Below are 19,079 nucleotides of genomic sequence, written 5' to 3'. Positions count from 1 at the left end.
GTGCAGCCGCTGGAGTCGTTTCCACCTGTGCCGAGTGAGAGCTGGATGCTGCCGTGCTGATCTGGGCATGTTTTACACCCACTCTGCCTAAACCGGGTGCCAGGCAGGGCTAAGCAGGCCTACAACCCTCTGGGCTGCACTAAGAGTGAGGGTGGGTAGCTACAGGTCAGATGGAGAAGCAAAGTGAAAACCCAGCTCTCTGGGAGCCGACATTTCCCAGGACACATCAACTGCTGTTGGAGGTCAGCAAACCTGGGGCTGCCAGGAGCACAGGCCCATTTAAGCATTAGCTACTAGATTCCCGTTGCAAGTGCTTACACTGTGCGGGCACTTGAAAGGAACAATAATAAGAGAAATGCTGCTGCAGGAGTCTTCTGAGCCCTATCCACTGCCAGGAATCAGCATGCAGGGGAATGAACTCAGGCGACAGCACTGCAGGGGTGCTGCAAGCTGCTGCCCGCGTGTTCCTGGGAAATACTGACCCTTTGCCAGCTGGGTGGGCAGACACAATCCATCACTGACCGCTGCTGCTGAATCATGGGAGACAGAGAGGGGGGCGTGCAAATGAGGGTTCCCGCCCCAAGCAGAGCACACATCCTCCCCGTGCCAGGTGACAGATCTTGAGTGCAGGGGCGGCTCCAGGCACCAGTGCCCCAAGCGCGTGCCTGGGGCGGCAAGCCGTGGGGAGCGGCCTCTGGGCCACTGTGAGGGCGGCAGTCAGGTGGCTTTCAGCAGCACACCTGCGGGAGGTCTGCCAGTCCTGCGGCTTCTGCAGCAATTCAGCGGTGGGGACACCAAAGCCGCGGCACCGACGGACTGCCCACAGGTGTGCCACCAAAAGCCACCTGACTGCCATGCTTGGGGCAGCAAAAAACATAGAGCTGCCCCTGCTTGAGTGAGTCATTTGGGAGTCTGTATTGAGGACCTGGCAAGTGCTTGAGGCTGGGGTCCCAGCTCAGAACAGCTGGGTTGCTCTCCACCATTGTTCGGATCCCTCAGAAGCTCTGCCAGCCAGCAAGGGGGAGAGGAGCCAGCACTTGGCAAAGGCCTGGCAGAGCAAGAATAGAAACAGGGATTGTTTGGGCAAGTGCTTCCCAAATCTCCACTCCAAAGAATCCAACAGTGACAACCCCACTAACAGCCTGTGCAGGGCAGGGTTTGTGCCTGGCTCTGGGCACCTCCCATTTAGCAGGCTCCAGGAGCCAGTACCCTCTCCTGCCCCAGCTGCGAACCTCACCCCAGTCCTGTGGCCAGAGCTTGCCAGCCCCTCAGAGCATGTGGGGGGAGGGAACAGAGGGTGGACTCACATACCTGTGCTGGGTGCTGCCAGGCCTCCCTCTCCCTTGTCGGGAGCCTCCCTTCTCCTTCCCTTGAGCCTGGAAATGCTCCTTTCTCCGTCCTGGCCTGACTGCAGCCAGCACAGCATAGGGAGTTGGGGGCTGTTTGGGCAGATGTTTGGGTCTCCAAGGTAACAAGCCATCTTCACTGGAAACATCCAGGCCTGGCACCGCTCTGTTTCTGCCAAGCAAGCTGCACCCTTCCACTGCAACAGCGGGGTCTGCAGACTGGCCCCCCTCTTCAGCCCGGATTCAGAGCACAGATGGGTTGGAGTGCAAACGTGGGGCGGCCGTGCTCTTCTGTGCACATGTACGCATCTTTGGTTCTCGTGCTTGTTTGTTTGTGGATGCGAGCATGGATCCGTGCACAACACCCCCCCCCCTCGGGAGGTGGGGGGGTTAGTATGTGGACAGTGTGTGTGTGTGTGTGTGTGTGTGTGCGCGCGCGCGCATGAGGCAGGTTGTTGTTGGGGGCTGCTGGGAGGGGGCCTGTTTGCTGCTCAGGGTGGATTCCATGCAGGTCCCCCCCGCCGAGGAGAGCTCTGCCTTTCTACCCTCTGCTGAGCTCAAGCATAGCATGGACTCTGCTCTGGTAACCTAACGGCCCAGATTCAGGGCAGAGGAGCGAGGTGCAGGCATCGCAGAAGCCAGCTGGAGAGGCCAGGGCTTTCATTCAAGGAGCCAGGACAAGCAGCGGTCACTGGTGCTGCTGTAACCAGTTTGGGTTCATACTCTGGGCTCCCTGCCAGGAACTGGCCGACACACCAGCTCCTGAGGAGAGGCTCCCTGGGCAACCAGCTCCCTCGCTCCCGGGCCTGAGAGGAGGGACCAGCACAGCATGAGAACGCAGGCAGCGAGGGAAGGCGGGTTCGGTGGGGTCCTGCAGCAGGCAGCGATGAAAGACAGCCCAAGAGTCAGGGACATGGGTAGTGCCAGTGCAGGCTGTAACTCCCCGGGGGACAGTGGCCATGCTGCAGTCGTGTCAGGCCTCCCCTCAGTCCGTCTTCCAACTAGACAGGGAGGGACCACCCACACAGCTGAGCACCGCGAGGCTCATCCCAGAGGAATCTGCCGTATCAACAAAGCGTTCAGGGAAACTCTCCTCCCCCGGCCCTGCGGCACCTCGGCAGGACAAGCACCACGGTGCACGCGCTGTTTTGTTTTCAGCAGCTGTTCCCGTGGAAAGCGTCTGGCTCAACAAAGCAGCTAGAGAAAGGCTGGTGGCAGGAGAAGGGAGAGCAGGGGGTGGGGGGGAACCCTCTAAAACTCACAGCGTAACAAGCACAGCCTTTGTCTGCTTTCCATCAGGCTGAGGACCCCAAAGCACAGCACTCCCTGAGTGCTGCGAAAGAGGCGGGGCTGATAGCACTGCAGCTGGCGTCGGAACAGATACAGCATGGGTGGCAGCAAGGCAGGCTCCACTCCATGCTGCGCCATGCCAAGATGGGCTCAGCCCTGTCCTGGAGAGGCCTCCCAGGGGAAGCAGCAGTCATCTCCATGCCCCTTTCAATCCTTTGTCGCTCAGCTGAGACTGCCTACAGTGGGGCCCATTGGTGTTAGCACTGGGATATGGACACCTGCCCAATGCCCATTCTGGACTGATCCACCCACTCCTTTCACACAAGCTGCCAGACAGCCTCACTGGCGGGGCATTGCAGACGGGGAACAGAAACATGAGGGGATTCCTCTGAGCCATTCAGCTCCCTCAACAAGGTACCCAGGCAAAGTGGCCATGGGGAGGTCAGAAAGCACCTCCCGCTGCTACCCCAAGAGAGGCTAGAGAAGAGTGTCCGCCCTAGGGAGCGGCGGGGGGTTGCTGTGCACTGAGAGGGATCCATGCCCCAGGACAGGAAGGGCCAGTGTTTCACCGAGGTGTCCAGGCCTGCACCAGTGATGCTAATGCCCCCATCTACAAGTGCAGGGAGTAAAGGTACATCGACAGAGGCTGTTTGAACAGCTGCCCCAGCTATCGAGCATCCACTGACAATCCTGCCTCACAAGCCCTTGGGCAGAAGAGCGACTGATCCCCTTTGCTTAGCAGCATGTACCTAGGTACCTAAGTAGCCTCTGTCACTGCTGGATCCACACACTCAGGCCCTATCCAGAGAGAGACACACAGGTTAGAAACTGCACAGCTCCGCCTCTAATTACCGATGTGCTGCGAGAGGGATACGTTCTGTACCAGACAGGGGCGGCTCACCAGGTGGGTCAGACCCACGGCAGCTCTGCAGGGAAGGCGCAGCGGGCTCGGCTGGCCCAGATAATATGACTAACCGTACTTATCAGACCATAAAAGGGAAACTCTTGCCTCTAAAAGGCAGCTTAATTAGCAGCCTTGAGGGCACTTTGGCACTGCTTGAATTAGAGCTGAACAGACAAACCCTGTCTCTCGAGGCAAGCAAGCTCTGCGGACCTGTTTTATAGGCAGCAGAGGGTGCCAAGTCGCTGGCTGCTGTCCCATGGCACAGGCATGTCTAGTGCAGGATGAACGGCTCTGTGCTAGTCCTTGTCTCTCACTTGCTGCCATGCAGGGAAATGAGCTGCAGGAAACCAAGAGATTGGGAACTGACTGTGAGTGGGGTGAGCAGAGTGGGACAGGCGTCATGGCCATTGAGTCAGCTGAACTGCTGTGCGGTTTGTTCAGGGACTTAGGGGGCAGCAAGGGGATTAAGTTCTTGGGCGAATGTTAGTGCTTATAAAAATGAGGGTGTGACAGTGCTAGCTGGAGTCAGGCACAGCACACGGCTCTGCTGGCGCCCCTTGCTCCTGGGCTGATGCAGCACCACTATTCTAGGTCCCGCATTCCTCGGCTGATGCCCCTCAGTCCTGCTGCTGTTCCGCTCCCAGAGCTCCCCTTGTGCAGAGACCTGCAACACTCTGCAATCGGGCTGTGCTTTATGGATGTGAACAGCCCCAAGGGTTAGGCTGAGCCCCCCTCCCCCCGCCAAACTCATTGCGCACAAGGCGAAATGCAGACTGGAAATGAGGTTTCTGGCCTTTGTGGGTGCAGCCTTTTACATATGGGATATGCCTTGTAAGCACCCATCTCAGCTGGCGGCAGCTGTGCTCAGGATTAACCCACTAGCCTCTCAGCAACAGCACTGCATATCTGGTGTGTCATCTCGTTCAAAGACTCAACCTGTGTGGCTCTCACGCAAGAGCTCTCCCACCAAGGACAGCACAGAGGGGCTGCAAGGAAACAGGCTGGAGGAGCAAATGGGAGAGGAGTTCTCTGCGGCCCCTGCAGCCAGGAAAACATGAACGAATCCAGATGCGACCGCAGACAAGCACCAAAGTGCTCATTCATTCAGACTTGTGTAGGCTGCAGCTTAGTATCTGCAGAGCGTGACTCAACACGCCTCCTGGCTGAGGCAGGGGCCGGTGTCCGATTCAGCAGCTGGGCCAGGGAGCTGGATCTGACAATGCCGTCCCAAGAGCTGTGTTCCTTCTAGCCCGGTGTAGCCTGATGACCACTCACGCTGTACAACCCAGCCCAGCCCACTGGTAGCAAACCTCAGGACATGGCCACCTGGTGCACCCCTGCAGGACCCTGAGCAATGAGCATGGTGGGTGTGGGTGTGGGTGAGACACACTGCCCCATCCCCAGACCACCGCTCAGCTGTAGGCAGGAGCAGCTGTTTAGGTCAATAGCCAGAAGGAGGCCTGCTCCCTCCTGGCTATCCCAGGCAGGGCCTGCCAGGGAGGTGACAACCACCACCTTACCTTCCATTAGTGGCTTATGTCTTATGTTCCAGGTTGCTCCCATCAACACACACACACTGCCAGGACCTGACAGCCCGGATCAGTGTCCCAGGAATCCATTTCTGTCACAGGCTCAGGTGGGGCTCAGGCCTGAGGGCAGTGGGTTATGGCCCCCTCGGGAGCCTGGGAGTACAGGGGGTGATGGCAGCTTGCCCTTCCTCTCGGGTTGACTGTGCTTATCCCAGAATGTTGGCCATGGGGGGAGGGGCGGGGTAAGGAAAGCCCTCGAGAGTCAATAATGGACTTTGCAGTGAGGCCTGGGTTGGTGCATTGGGTCCTACCCCATCCCCAGAGCTGCAGGGAGGCATCAACCTCTCATGCTCCAGAGCAGCCCAGAGGAGGGAGGAGGCCGGAGCTGCTGTCACCTGGTAGAGCAGTTACACCGGAGTGTCGGGGTCCGGCTCAGCACTGCGTGGGGAGGTCGGGTTGCCGATGGAGGTAGTGTGCAGGATGGGATGGCCCTGAGGCACTCAAGCCCTTCCCTTTGCGTGTGCACCAAGATGTGGCGAGACACCCCTTCAGATGACTCACTGTGTGCGCATCGCTGCAGTTCCACCTCGCCCCAGGCTTTCGGTGGGGTCCACAGACAACAGCTCTAGCAAGCCAGCCAAAAGGAAGTCTGCCCCCAGCTGAGCCAGTAGCTGAGCTCAGCCCAGCCCCAGGGCGCTGGAGGCAGGTCTTACACCCATCAGTTGCAGGGAGAGGGGGCTGAAATACAAAGCAAGCAAATATAGTTGATTGAGAAAGCAGGCAGCCCATGGGAGCTGGGGAGGAGCAGCTCTTCCCCTTGGTGCTGAGGATCTGGCCCAGGAGATTGATGGCCTAAGTGCTTGGCAGTGGAGCTGTGAGGATCTCTTTGAACATGTGTGCAGGGGGGAGGAGAGGACTCTGCATCTGGGTTAACTCCAGTGCCAGATCTGGATTTCCCTGCCTTTGAAAGCTGCGAGCGGCAGGTCAGCTCCTTGCTTGGTTTTCGTGGCCTAAGCCAAGTCTAAAGAGCAACGTCCGCCTCCCACTACCTCCAGGATGCAGCATGGGGCCCTGGCCCATCTGGTTATCCTCTGAGTGAGATTGCAGAATTGCATGCCCCTGCCTTGAAGGCTGCTCTGGCTCGGTTTAAGATTCCTGCCTGCCCACACAGCCCTGCAGCACCCCCCGCCCCCCACAGGTCCGAGGACTCACCACAGCACCAGAGCATGGGCGCTTGAGCATGACGTAGGGGGGTGGAGAAACACCTGCTAGGGCAGTTCTGAGGCAGGGCCCATGGGCATCACATTGTGCCCCTTTGCCAATACCCGAGCTGTTGGGTAAAAACCAAAGTGGCCTTGAGAAGCAGCCGGCACCGGTCGGAAAGCAAAGGGGCTCCTCACTCACCGTGCCCCACTGAACAGGGCTGGGAGGAGCTGTGCCCCGTTCTGCTTCACAATTCACTCTCCAGCCCGGTCTGGGGAGGGAGAGTACTAGGAGCTGCCACGGCCCACGGGGTGCTGAGCGGTGGTGTGCAACAAGCAGAACTCTCCCTAAGCCCTGCTCGCAGGCATGGGGGGGTGGGGAGGTGCGCCAGGACTCCTGCTCCACCCCCTGGATCTTGGGGGAAGAGTAACACAGCAACAAGGAAAGGAAGTGAGGGAGTGGTGGAGAGGCGCTAATGAATGGATGGAATTGAATGAAGGGGGAAGCTGCCCTCCTAGGTTTAAACTGGCTCAGCCGCCATTCACTCTGCACCGAGAAGGAAAGGAGAGCAGAGTGCTGAGCCTGGGAATCTGGAGCCGTGGCCCATGCGCTGCTAGTGGCTGTGCTTTACTAGCTGCTTGGCTTGCTGGGGCAGTAACGATTCCGACTGAGCTTTATGATGATCTTATTCAGGAGCTGGGTATTTTCCCCCAGGACCCATCGGGCAGCTTTCCAGATGCCAGAACACAGGGCTGGTGCATTCCCATGTTGGAAGGGGAGGCCAGTTACTACGATTCGTATTTATAGTTTTCAGGAGCCAGTGCCGCCTCTGCTGCTCCTGCACTAACTCCATACTTGCCAAGTTACAGAGGTGGTGGCACTGGCTGCCCACTGCCAGCCTCCTCTGGCAGCAGAATGCCAGGGGGTGGGAAGGAGAGCAGTCCCATGATCTCATTTCTATAGCACCTGCCCTTTGGGGACGTGCACAGCATCTGATGAGGGATTGAAATAACAAAGTTTGTCATAATTTACAAACAAACCCTTCCAACCTTTCTGGTGCAGAGCCTGGAGCCCAGCAGCCAGAGCAGCCCTGTACTCCCACACAAACAGGAAGCGAGGGGGAAGGGGTAAATGAAGGCAGGCCTGTTCCCCTACAGAAATTCTCCGGCTAGGGACGGGTCATGCCCTCGCTGCTGGTAACTAGCAGGCAGCACCTAAGATTTCGTCACACATGCTGATGGCAGGACCTGTGTTAGAGGGGCGAGCTGCCTTCTGGGAATTCCCTTCCCTTCCAAGGGAAGTCTGGGTAACCCAGACTCTGTAAATCCAGAGACCAGAGGCACTGGTGCCTCCTGCTAGTCTACAAACCCCCAGCCAGCAACAGCTTTCCAGAAGAGTTGACAGATCCGTGTGACGTGAAAAATTCACACAATTCACGCACTTCAACATCCATAGACACCACCTCCACTATTAGCCCCAACTCTCCAATTGCCTCAGTCCTGACCTCTGGGGACCAGGAAGGGCATTCACTCTCCACAACCCATCGCAGTCAGGCACTTCCGCACAGTCTGCCAAGGTGATGGCCAGTTACTACCAGCAGTGTTGGCTTTGTGATGAGGAAGCCTCCGAACCACCAACTTATCTCACAAGCTAGCAAAACCGCCATGAGATGGTTCTGGCTCTGGACTACTACCAGCTTGGGCTGGATTAGCACTGGCCTACTAGGGTGAAAGGTACCATATATCTCATTCCAAGAGCAGCCACCCGCCCCCAAATCCCTTTTATTACTGATTTACAGATCTGTGTTGAACAGTTCAGTGTTATCACATTGTAACTGCTCAATGATGTACCCGCTTCTCCTGCAAACATATTTCATGATACACATTGTGGATCCAGTAATCCAATAAAACCACCTCAGGACCCACTGCAGTTTATGGGGAAAGCCCCATTTTTAACAAAGGTAGATCCTAGTTTAATCCCAAAAGTTTAGAACATGTTCTTCAGCACTAGGCACCTGTTAGTACAGAGAACTGAGAGCTCCCAGGTACCAATGTCATTGCAAGTCATAATTTACGTACATTAACCAGAGACTATGGGGACAGGCACTTTAGAAAGTAGCTTAATGGTGAGCATGAGGAGCATGGACTCACATGGATCTGAACAGGAGAGCCATTGTGCAACATTGTAACAACAGGGCACTTGATCTGAGATGGGCAGGGCCACCGCCAGTGTTAGCATACACCCCCAGAATGCAGCATACCCAGTAGGAACCTTCAGGGAAGAGGGTATTTTTAAAAGTCCCAGGGAGAGGACAACTAGCAAACTGGTCAAAGATCAAACCCAGAAGAAGGATGCTCTGATGGTAGAACAATGAGGTCTCTGCCAGAGATTTGCTGCAGCCATTTTGTAGATGGGGCAGAGAAGGCACATCAATAGTGCATGCTTCTTTGCAGCAAAGCTGCTTTTCCATCCATAAATAGAGTTCTGCATTTTCACATCACTAACTTGCCTATCAATGCATGATATTGGGAAATAGCAGGATCCCCACCCATGAATCCAGCTGGTTTTCGTTACAGCAGTAGTCATTTCACACATCAGCAGCTTATATAACCCCTCACCAGAACCCAAGATAAAGCTTTTATGGTCATTATGCAATCAAAGCAGCTGAAGTACTGGGCTAAGGTGGCAGAGAACCAACCCCTCAAGTTTCCCAGGAAAGTCTGTGTCTCTTGCTCCCACCAAATGAGACACGAGTACATAGCAGCAAGCACAGCCACCCATAGTACTGTAGTGATGGGACCCAGGTGGTGTTTAAGGGGATTTATGAAGTTGGCATGACAAGGCACGTCCCAAGTGTTCTGCCTTCGGAGGCTGGTTCTTCTGTTGATCCTTCAGCTTTTTGGAGGGGTGCCCATGCAAGAAGAAAGGACAAAATAAACACCCGCCTTGCCCCACCAGTGTGAATCTCTGTCTGTCTGTCACCATGGAAACCCCTCCCATATACAGCCCCATCCAAGATGACCTCATACCACCACAAAACAGACAGAGTGCATCACCCCACTCAGCTGTCTTGCCAGCAGCATATCTGAGTGCCTGGCTGGGGTGTGGGGCTTTGGAGAGTTGTTTTTCTGCTTTTGGGAAGTGGCTGGCAAATGAAGCACCATGGCATCCACTTTGGCTGGCACAATTTTTGGCCCCTGCTTACTTCCGCTCAGTGGAGGAACTTGAGTGAGTCCTTCACTCTAACAGCCATAAGCCAGCTGGAACAGCACGGGGTGCTAGACCACATCCTAGGACCATACAGTCAGACCAGCCCAACACCGCCTTCCTCGGCTGGAAGGTAATGCTGAACGGTGGCGACATGGCTTGTGTGACGCTGTCCCCCATAATGCTTTATGGGAATATGACATAACTGGAATATGTTTTGTGCTGCTTGTACCACGTAACATATCTCTGTAAAGGTTATGGTCTACTATATCTAGTCATCCCATTTGTACACAGATATTTTGTACTTGAGGTTAAGAATATTGGCTGTATTCTTGCTTGATTTCTAAGTAGCTTTGTGAGGCATTTGGTCAGCTTCTTTAGGAACCTACTGACTGCTATACTTACCTACATGCTTCCAGCTTCCATCCAGGATACACCGCACAATCCATTGTCTACAGCCAAGCTCTAAGACACAAGCGCATTTGCTCCAATCCCTCAGACAGAGACAAACACCTACAAGATCTCTATCAAGCATTCTTAAAACTACAATACCCACCTGCTGAAGTGAAGAAACAGATTGACAGAGCCAGAAGCGTACCCAGAAGTCACCTACTACAAGACAGGCCCAACAAAGAAAATAACAGAACGCCACTAGCCATTACCTTCAGCCCCCAACTAAAACCTCTCCAGCACATCATCAAAGATTGACAACCTATCCTGAAAGATGATCCCTCACTCTCACAGATCTTGGGAGACAGACTAGTCCTCGCTTACAGACAGTCCCGCAACCTGAAGCAAATACTCACCAGTAACCACACACCACAGAACAAACACACTAACCCAGGAACCTATCCTTGCAACAAAGCCCAATGCCAACTCTGTCCACATATCTATTCAAGTGACACCATCATAGGACCTAATCACATCAGCCACAACATCAGGGGCTCATTCACCTGCACATCTACCAATGTGATATATGCCATCATGTGCCAGCAATGGCCCTCTGCCATGTACATTGGCCAAACCGGACAGTCTCTACGCAAAAGAATAAATGGACACAAATCTGACATCAGGAATCATAACATTCAAAAACCAGTAGAACACTTCAACCTCTCTGGCCATTCAATAACAGATTTAAAGGTGGCAATTTTGCAACAGAAAAGCTTCAAAAACAGACTCCAATGAGAAACTGCTGAACTTGAATTGATATGGAAACTAGATACTATCAACTTAGGCTTAAGCCGAGACTGGGAATGGCTGAGCCATTACACACATTGAATCTATTTCCCCCACGTTAAGTATCCTCACAGCTTCTTGTCAAACTGTCTTAAATGGGCTGTCTTGATTATCACTACAAAAGTTTTTTTTCTCCTGCTGACAACAGTTCATCTTAATTAATTAGCCTCTTAGAGTTGGTTGGGCAACTCCCACCTTTTCATGTTCTCTGTATGTATATATATCCTCACTATATGTTCCATTCTATGTGTCCGATGAAGTGGGCTGTAGCCCACGAAAGCTTATGCTCAAATAATTTTGTTAGGGCTTGGCTACACTTGCAAGTTGCAGCGCTGGTAGAGGCTTTCCAGCGCTGCAATTACACCCTGTCCACACTTGCAGGGCACAACCAGCGCTGCAACTCCTGGCCGTACACCCAGGTCTGCTTGGGGTATAAGGGTTGCAGCGCTGGTTCTGCAGCGCTGGTCATCAAGTGTGGACACTCACCAGCGCTGTGATTGGCCTCCAGGGTATAAGGAGTATCCCAGAATGCTTTTAACTAAATTATTCCCTTTGTTTTGTTATGCAGCCTCTCTTTGTTTTGTTGTCTATTGAGCTGCTTCAAACATAGCTTCTGTTTGCTGTCATTAATCTGTAACTACTGTCAACAATGAAATGAGATAACCCCTGCAGGAGTTGAGTGTTTGCTTTGCTTGAGAGAAACGGGGAGGGGCAGAGGGGGGAAAGAGTATGTTGGATGCAGGTTGTTTGCAGTTAACAGTAAGGGGGTGGGAAAATTTTCTGATTTTGCCCAGTGTCGGTTCCAAAAATCCACTCTCTCTCTCTCCCCCCTCCGTCCCTGCCCCACACCCCCCTCTTTTGAAAAGCACGTTGCTGCCACTTGAATGCTGGGATAGCTGCCCATAATTCATCACTCCCAACAGCGCTGCAAATGCTACAAATGTGGCCACACTGCAGCGCTGGTAGCTGTGAGTGTGGCCACACACCAGCGCTGGCCCTGCACAGCTGGACGACCAGCGCTGCAACTACCAGCGCTGCAGATTTGTAAGTGTAGCCATAGCCTTAGTATCTAAGGTGCCACAAGTACTCCTGTTCTTTAGAAAGGAATTCGCAAGGTTAGGTACCCGATCAGGAAGCACTAGGGGAACAATGCATCTTGGAATGCTCCAATCCACATAAGAAGTCTTCCTGGAGACATACAAGATACCGTGTGGACAGTGGCTTCTGCCTGTAAAGACTGAGTCATGCATGGACATGTGACTTGCCCAGGTGACTCCAGGACTCCATCTTGGAGCTGGACTTTGCAGAGGAGTGAGGAGGGGGTCTCCACCCACAAGAGAAAGTCTATTTAAACCCCTGGGAGACCCCTCCATTTTGTCTTCAGCTGGCTAAAGAGGGAGCCTCTCCACCCCGCAGGATACTTGAAAAAAACTGGAACAAAAGACAGTAACTACAGAGGGTGTGAGCGATTGCTGGACCCAGGTAAAAGGAGATTAGTCTGTAAAAGGGAGCATTCTGGAATGGGTGAGGATCTTATCTGTATTCAGTTTGATTAGACTCAGATTTGCGCATTTTATTTTATTTTGCTTGGTGACTTACTTTGTTCTGTCTGTTACTACTTGGAACCACTTAGATCCTACTTTCTGTATTTAATAAAATCACTTTTTACTTATTAATTAACTCAGTATGTATTAATAGCTGGGGGAGCAAACAACTGTGCATCTCTCTCTAGCAGTGTTATGGAGGGCGAACAATTTATGAGTTTACCCTGTATAAGCTTTATCCAGGGTAAAACGGATTTTTTTGGGTTTAGACCCCACTGGGAGTTGGGCAGCTGAGTGTTAAAGACAGGAACACTTCTGTGAGCTGCTTTCAGGTAAACCTGCAGTTTTGGGGCAAGTAATTCAGACCCTGGGTCTTTGTTGGAGCAGACGGGAGTGTCTGGCTCAGCAAGACAGGGTGCTGGGGTCCCAAGCTGGCAGGGAAAGCAGGGGGCAGACGTAGTCTTGGCACGTCGAGTGGCAGCTCCCAGGGGGTTTCTGTGATCCAACCCATCACAGCTCGCAACACATATTCACACCCAGACAGGATTTCTGTGCTGGTGCATGAACTTGGGCCTCTTTCAATGTCATAGCTAACGCAGGAGAGGAACAGCTTCTTCTGCATATCTGAACCTCTTGATGCAGGATCCAAGATCTCCATCGTTCCCCAAAGCAGCAGACAAACCCCTGCCTTCAGAAAACAAGGCCCACTGACTAACTCGCATGAGACTTCTCCCGGCCTGAGCTAGAGTTGCTTTGCTGAGGTTTTGTCTACACTACAGTTTTTAGCGACACAGCTGTGTCATTAAAAGTCGGGCAGTGTAAATGCTGTTTGTCGGCACTTTTGCCAACAAAATACTTCCACCCCATACGAGCGGGATTCGTGTTGTGGACAGGAGAGCACTCCTGCCAACAACAAGCCATTTACACTGCCACTTGCCGTGGCACAACTTTTGCCTTTTTTTGGGAGGGCGAGGGGGGTGTGGAGTTAAGCATCTGCAAATGACTAAAGTTTTGCCGCGGCAAATGTCAGTGTAAACAGCTCGTTGTCGGCAGGAGCGCTCTCCTGTCGACAACATGAACCCCGGAAACCCAGGTGCCAGCTTCAGACATCAGGTCTCTAGTAGATAAATCCATCGCTCACGCTCCTGGCCCTTTAAGCAGCTGCATGCACCAGACTGCACTGGGAGATGTTTATATTACAATGTCACAACAGCCCTGCCAAGTTCCGCGCATCTGGAGTCTCAGTACACAAAGTCAGGAAAAGCAGGTCTGGGAGTCACAGCATCCCCAGGAGCGTCTTCTGCCCTGCAGGCCCCAGGGTTAAGTGCATTAATACTAGTGCCACGTTGTGACGAAGTGGGACTGGTTTTAATGTTCCCTCTGAATACTGTGGGGGGGCCTCAGCTCTGGCCGACCCTCTGTGGGTCCAGTCTGCTTGGTCTGTACCTGAGCCTGGAGCACTGGGTCTGTATGTGGCCTCTTTGGCCACAGTGATAGCAGCCCATGTCCCATTGGTCCCCTCGAGCTGGTCGGTTGGCCCTGACGCCGGATGTTCCCCTTGGGAGGGGGTTCTCCACGTTTTCCTCTTGGGAGGTCCCAGGATCACTCTCTTTCTGCATCATGGTGGGCCTGTTTCTTTGGGACTCCTCCCTGCCACCCCCCGACCGGCTCTTCACAAACTCAGCTTCCCCTTTGCCAGTATTCGACCATTCAATACTTCACTTATCTATGCAATAGCGGCATCCCAAATCAGTGTTTTGTGAGTGAACCATGCCTCCTGACCCCTCCTTCTGACCTTTAACCTCTGCTGAAAAATGATCTTGATTGTGGTTGCCGGGCAAGGAACCAGACAAAAATCCTTCAGGGATTTGAAGCAAAATCTTCCATAATAAGCAACCTCATGCTCACACTGTGACTAGAGCTGCTGTCCTATTACATCCTTGACAGAGGGAAAGGATGCTGCTTCTTCTATCAGTTGAGCTACCAGGCTGCAACTGCTGAGGTTAAGGAATGAAGTCTGTTAAATCCTAGCCTAGCCAAGCCAAGCGGAACAGTAGCCACTCTTCCCTATTCCCATCGGGCAGCACCCCACCCTGCACCGTCTGAACAGAGCCTTTGGGGGATCTGCCAGCTGCCCAGGTGAAGACTCTCACTTTGAAATATTCCCTGTTATGCCTGTCCCATTCAGGCCAGGATCCACAGTAGTCCAGAACAGAGGACAAGACATTGCTATCTCCAACCTAGAACCCCTTACTCCCTGCAGTGCCTCAGACAGTGAGTGGCTGGAAGTGTCACTCTACCTGCAGGATGGGAAGAAAGCCTTCCCATCAGTGCAGCTCACACAGCATGGCTGTTTGCTCCTGGACCACCAAAATGAACCCAGTACTAATCCAACCAAGATTTGTGGCACACCTGAGACACTGGGATTGCAGCTGTCACTTTTGACATGAAGGAAGTGAACGTCACTTGAGGACATAAGACTGCCACCTAAGAGACCCTCCCCTTCTAAGGACCAGCCTTCTGCACCAGCGTGAGAGCAGGGATTACCAAACAGCAGCATGCTGAGCCCCTGGGAAGACGTCACTCCTCCAGTGCCCCTCTGGTTAAACTATGAATAGCTTTGATGGACCTCAAAGCAGAAGGTCCCCATCCAGGCATCCTCAGCGGAGAGAAAGATCCTAGGGGGACGCAAGCAGAGAGGAAGAGAAATGAGGAACCTCTGTAGAGAGCACCTGCAGAGGGGAGAAGAGCAATGGCAGAATTCTTAGGTTCCAGTATTATTCCCTTCCCCAGCCAACAATGAGTATCAGGGCCGGCTCCAAGTTTTTTGCCACCCCAAGCAAAAATTTTTTCCCGCCGCCCCCCATCCCCAACTCTGCCCCATCCCAACCCCTTCCCCAAATCCCCGGACATGCCTCCTCCCCTGGGCATGCCACATTTGCCCTCCTACACCCCCTCCCTCCCAGGGTTGCCTGGGAGGGAAGGGTGAGAAGCGGAGTGGCAGCACGTTCGGGGGAGGAGGCGGAGGTGAGTGGGGGAGGAGCGGTTCCTCCGCCCCCTCCCAGGGTTACTTCCTGTGGCCCTCCCTGCACCCCCCACCACTGCAGCTCATCTCCGCTCTGCCTGCTCCCCTGAGTGCGCTGCCACTGCTCCGCTTCTCCCCCCTCCCTCCCAGGCTTGCCGCAAAACAGCTGATTCACACGCAAGCCTGGGAGGGAGCGGGGAGAAGCGGAGCGGCGGCACACTCAGGGAGCAGGCGGCAGTGGAGCAGAGGTGAGCTGGGGGGGAGCAGTTCCTCTCCCCCTCCCCCCAGTTACTTCCTGTGGCCCTCCCCGTGCCCCCCACCTCTGCAGCTCACCTCCGCTCAGGGCCGGCTCCCGGCTTTTTGCGCCCCAAGCAAAAAAGAAAAAAGGAGCTGGAGCGCCGCCCCTTGGAAAGTGCCGCCCCAAGGACATGCTTGGAGCGCTGGTGCCTATAGCCGGCCCTGGTAAGTATTGAGGGAAGGCAGAGACTGAAACCAAATCTTGCCCTTGAGCTGCACGTTGCCCCATCCCAAATCAACTATACTAGGACAGTGGGTGGGGCTGGGGCACAGCTGGTGGTTTGGCGCGAGAAGACCCCTTCTCCACCTCTCTCTCTCCTCCAAAACTACCTGACACTCTACATCAGCATCCCCCCGCCCCCGGACCGTTTCTGCTCCAAGCAAGTCTAGGACACAGAAACTGTCCCTTACAGCCCAGAGCCCAGAAGCTGGGGATGCTCCCAAGCCTAACTCCAGCACTGATTTCTTGCCAGTTTTTGTAGTGCCTGGGAGAAGTGAGATTTAGTGACTCAGTGCATCAGGAGTTAGCAGAGCCTACAGGTTCCAAGGAGTTAATGGGTCATATGGCATATTGCTGGGGAGTATCTTTGAGGACTTCACAGCTCAGATCATCATCCAAGTGCTCATTCACAGTGGTGCAGCAGAGTGCAAAGCCGCAGTAACACATCTACTAAGGCAAGCCCTAATGTGAGGAGCTAGTTCACTCATTCCAACAGAACAAGCAGGCCAGACCTACAGCTCCATCTAGGTACTTAGATGACCTTCAACACCAGAGTGCCTCAATCAATGCATTTGTATCTTCAACACCCCTCAGTGGTAGCAATGTATAATCCCCATTGCACAGATGAGGAATGGAATCATAAGGTGCTTTAAGTAATTTGGCCAAGGTCACACAGGAAGCCTGGCTGAGCCAGAAAGTGAACCAAGTCTCCCATCCACTAGCCTATCTTCCTCCCCACCCAGCTCACAGGACAGCATCATGTGACTGCAAAGGGGCTGACACTTTGCAGGTGTGTTTTTGAGCTCAGCCATATTAAGGGAGTAAAGGTTAATTGACCAACAAGCCAGGTACAGTTGAGTGGTAGCAACGTGGGCTTCCCAGCCATATTGTTTCATGAGAGCTCTCTCCCACCGATTAGCTTTCCTCTTCGCTCCATTACTGGCCATGACCTGGCCCTCATCCAAACACCGCTGGCTCTATGCCATGGCACCTTAGACTAGCCACACAAGACTCCAGAAGCCTGTGGGACAGAGGGAGGGAGCACAGGGAGAAGCTGTTCCTTAAGCCCTGTCCATATTGTGGTTAAGGCTGCTAATTCAGTTACAGTACTGTCCATGCTGCCGTCCTGGGAACAGTTCACCAAGCATAAGCATGACAGCCTTAGTCAGAATTGCTCTAAAGACCCTTCCTAGTGGAGTCTGAACAGGCTTGAGCTTGCAAAGCATGGATGAACTGTGCTCCTATTTTAAACCCTGTTCTTATCTGAACAGATTGTAAATGTGCTTAACACTGGCCCCCTGTGGGCCTGATTCTCCTCACCCACCGCAGGCATCAGGAGTGGCTCTCCCTTAGCAGCAGCAGGGGGAAGTTGGTAGAAAATAGAGAACCAGGCTCAAAGGATTAAGGCTCCTCTTCCAAAAGCTCTCCGGAATCCGAGGGAAGCAAGGACAAACACTTCTATCATTTGAACAGGAGCAGCTCTCTGCCGCTCCAGGGTTCCCTGTGCATCTATGATTAGTGTCAACAGTAATTTCCAAGGGGGGGGATAACTGAGTTCAGGTAAGGCAATTACAGACAATTGGCTGCTATGGACCATCCCTTGGCAAGAGCTGGATATTCCAAAAAGCCAGCTCTCACATATCAAAGGAGCTGCTGGTTTCAAAGGCAGATCCACCCCGCACATCCGAGGATCTGGTTCCCTGGTCTCCAGTGTGCACATGCTGTTCTATACACCCCTGGGTGGGAAGCACGGGCAGAGAATTCTGCACGCAATCCTAAATACCTCTCAATTCTCTCATTTCCTAGCAAAGCACAGCAATGAAGGAATTGATTTAGCACATTGGTTCTCAGACTTATTTAATCAGACCCCCGTTCTTTATGTCTGTGATCATTTACACCCACCCCAAGAACATATACCACCACCCAGCTCTGAAGGCAGAACAGAGAGCAGCAGCTGCTGGCTGGGTGCCCAGCTCTGAAGGCAGCACTACCTCCAGTGGCAGCACGTAAGTAAGGGAAGCAACATGAAAATTGATATTTGTCAATATCACTTTCCACAGGAAACTTAGCGCCCCACTGCCATCCTTCTGTGCTGCTGTTGCCACTCCAGGGCTGACAACCTCCAGGTGAGGGACTGAGAGAGGACAGCCTGAGTGGCAGGGCTCCAGCTGTCCCCTTTATTCCCCGCTTCCTGGGTGTGCATAGTCCTTCTGCACAAGCCCCCGCTGCCTGGGGCTGACAGCCAGAGGGTTTTTTGTTTGTTTGTTTTTTAAAAAGAGGGCAGCAGCTCCCTTGACACATTCCCATGCCTCCCTGGGAGGCGCGTCCCATAGTTTGAGAAGGGCTGATTTACAGGTATTGTTCAGCTCAACCACCACCAAGGGGCATAGGGGAGAGAAGACAACTGTGCACAACTGTGCGAAGGGCGTAAGCATCAAAAGAAGAGCCTTGTTTAGAGTGGAGGAAGGGGCTGTAACTAGGAGTCATTCATTCATTCATGCCCAACCACAGATCTCCATAGTCTTCTATCCTGGGCCATTCGCTCTAGCTGGTTCCAGGTATAGCCCATTTGCTATCAACCTGAAGGTACTGATGGTGTCTGGCCAGCGGATCTGGAGAATCCTTCTGAGGCAGCTATTAATGCCATCTTGTCTCGCTAATGCCTAGTAGGGTCAGGTTGTTGCTCCTCATCTCTGCTGCAACCTCCATGTGCCGATGGCAATCCTCCTGGCTGCAAGAAGGGTGACTTTCACCACCCAGCGTCATGCATCTTCGAGTTGAAGACCCTTCTTTTTCTAGGCTAAAAGTCTCTGTTAACTCTATTGTTGGCGTTTCTGTAGCAAGCTGATTTTTACAGGGTGGAGTTGCTAGCCCCACGCCCAACCCTCCTCCTTTACCCTGACTTGGGACAGGCAGATGGCCCCAAAGGACCTCTCTGGTGGAGTTGTAACTAGGAGTAATGGGAGAAAATGGAGCAGGGAAAAGTTTAGACAGTATCAGAACATTAGGGGTAGTCTACACTGGCAATGCTAAAGCACTGCTGCGGCAGCGCTTTAATGTGCCTCGTGTGGTCGTGGCGCAGCGCTGGGAAAGAGCTCTCCCAGCACTCTAAAAAAAGCCACCTCAATGAGGGGCGCAGCGCCCAACGCTGGGCCACTGTTTACACTGGCGCTTTACAGCGCTGCAACTTGCTGCACTCGGGGCGGGTTCACACCCCTGCGAGAAAGTTGCAGCGCTGTTAAATGCCAGTGTAGACAAGCGCTTAGCAGTATGGCCCA

The sequence above is a fragment of the Mauremys reevesii genome, linkage group 7, assembly GCF_016161935.1.
Source record: "Mauremys reevesii isolate NIE-2019 linkage group 7, ASM1616193v1, whole genome shotgun sequence".
In the NCBI taxonomy this organism is placed as follows: Eukaryota; Metazoa; Chordata; order Testudines; family Geoemydidae; genus Mauremys; species Mauremys reevesii.
The sequence above is the reverse complement of the archived record's forward strand: the minus strand, read 5'-3'. Positions refer to the sequence as shown.